We start from the raw sequence: 2,750 nt of genomic DNA on the forward strand, positions 1-2,750 counted from the left end.
GTCCAAGCAATGACTGGGTTGTATTTTTGAGAGGAAAAACATTGCCACTTGATGTGGCAGGGCTTGAGAAAATCTCTCTGCAATATTGGCAAAGTTGGTGAGGGGTGAATGAAAAGTTGTGCCTGAATGAACATTGCAGAAAAATCGTATGTTGGTCCATCTGCCTCAATCTCAGAGAGAACATAACTTCCAACCCTCTTGATTTTTTCCCCACAGAGGGTGTGGAAGAAAAGCCGCAAGAGCGCTTCATTAAAAAGTAGCAGAAAGAGGCTGCGGACTCATCAAAAATAAAAAAATAAATCGCTTCCGTATAAAGCGCGTGTGGCATTCGCGCGAGCAGTGTTTCCCGAGAGGAAATCGATCGGCGCAGAAAACGTTCCCTATTCAATTAGATAAACCATTTCAATCGCGTTACACTCGAGTTACTATATTGGATTCCAATCAAATGATCAATCTTCGCCAGTCTGAAAAAGATTATTTCGCCAGACCGCAGCCGGACGGGCTTCTAAGCCACTGACTCGGACCGGCGTAATGAAGATTTAGCCTGTGGTGAGTTTATTTAGCCAATTCGGTTTTGCATAAGCCGCGGCGTGTGTGCAATTTTATTGAAATTGCTTTCGCTCTTGGTCTCAAAATATCACAAGGCTATCCATGTGGAAGATGGTTGCATGATGAAAAACAAATATTAATCTCAATTATGCCAGAGCTTAATTAATAAAGAGTCTTTGGCATATATAGGCTTGGAAACCGTGCTTTTTTTTTGTTCTTTGAATTTTAGTTTAAAAATTTAAATAATTAACGATCTCATTATTTATTTGTTGCAATTTGAAAAAAAAACATTGTTTTCTGTATTTCTGATGAGTATGCAGAACTTGTGGTAAAAATTGGCATTAAATTTCTCAATGAAAGGGACAAAGGTATCGCGAAAAGTAGGCGATTTGACACAAAATTTATCAGTGAAAATTTAAAATCATTAAATTTTTTATATTATAATTGAAGTATATGAAAATTTCAGCGAGATTTTTCCCGTATTCCAATTTCATAAACGTTTCCTGAAAAGTGCCTGTTTCATGAGAACTATGAGATAATTATTTATTATTCTTCTTCTCATGTCACGCCGAAAAAACTTTTATGAAAAGAGCACCATGTTTACTCAAATTTTTTGAAAGACGCATCACCGGCATTGCTACGCAGACCTCAAATTTTCAAGATCATTACTCAAAACACGTCTCTGGAGTTGTAAAACTTGGAGCGCGTTGTTGCAGAGGACAAGTGAAAAAGTGATTCGTAAAGGCTCCCCGTAGAGCTCGGACGGTCGGTTGCTCTCATAAATATAAATAGAATATTCGTTGACGGATCTGGACCTCATGTCTGTGCGAATCAATCGATTTTCATCCAATAAAACTACAGAGCCTGCAAGCGGAGGAGTGTGTCTGTCCAGTGGAGCGAAAGCTAAATGTTCACTGCGACAGGACGTGCACAATTTTTTGGTCATTAATTTAGTGTTTTTGCTGTAGGCACAAATATTAAGCAAAATATAACAGCAGTTTGAGCAGTTATATCCACAATGAATACACACATAGCTCCCAAATGTTGACAAAAGGGAAAATTTGATTACAATATTTCTTATAATGATGGCAAAATGACGATTTGAAAAAAAATCTCTTTAATTTTGTTCAAAAATAATCGCAAGCTGATAATTTTTAGAAATTATTTGTAAAAGTGAAACTGTGAAACTATATTATTGTTTTTTATGTTTATTCAAATTCTAAAGTCAAGTCAAATAAGAAAAAAAATACAAAATGTGAAGTATCGGCAACACCTCTGGCCGTTTGAATTTTGAAATTTTTTAATTAATTTATTTATTTCTAAGTAAACTAAATTCTAGTAAATTTAAGAAAGCAACTAGCTTGAGCAAATAATAGCAATTGTAGAGAGCATAAATAAGTTCCACAAGACCAAAAGAGTGCAATGGGAAAACTGAAAATTAAGAATTTTATCTTTAGAAACTTTGTTAATAACAGCGCCGGGATATCATTATATAAAATTATGAACAAATTTATGCTCTGAAAATATGATAATTTTTACGCGCCTGATTATAATTATTTTATTTGAGATGAATTAATTAAGATATTTTTTAGGAATAGCAAACTTTGTGATAGGAATTTTGGTAAACTTAAAATTTGTTATCCAAACGAATGCTAGATTGCGGAATTTTATCGTTTTATAATAAAAATATTTACTTATAGGACCCTAATCTAAATCAGCATCTAGTCAAATCATGCCTCTTGCAGCCTCATGTGTCTCATGTAGCAAGGAGTAATTTAACTTTTGTTACATAATTTTCATTACTATATGGCATTCACCAAAAAGTTTTTCTCATTATTCTCAGCTGGCATTATGAGGAAGTTTATGGCGTGCATATTAAAATATTTTTCCTTGAAAATATTTGCCATAAACAAAGGGCTGGGGTTTTTTCATACTGAGCGATGCAGCGCAAAAAAACCTCGAGAGGAATTACACAATACTCTGCAAACAAAACAAATTTTCAAACCTCGAAACTCGGCACGCTCATACCTAACCAGCCAAGAAAATGAAGGAGGTGTCGAGAGACAAAAGCGAGCCCAGGAAGCAAAAACGAGGTGAGTAACAAAAGCCTAACAATGAGAATGTTTCACAAATTAAATTTGGAAATATAAATATTCCCACCCGCCGGGCCCGACGTCGCAATTAGGTTCAGCACAAAAGCA

This window comes from Neocloeon triangulifer, unplaced genomic scaffold, assembly GCF_031216515.1.
Source record: "Neocloeon triangulifer isolate White Clay Creek 2 clone unplaced genomic scaffold, ASM3121651v1 ptg000006l, whole genome shotgun sequence".
NCBI classification, from domain to species: Eukaryota; Metazoa; Arthropoda; class Insecta; order Ephemeroptera; family Baetidae; genus Neocloeon; species Neocloeon triangulifer.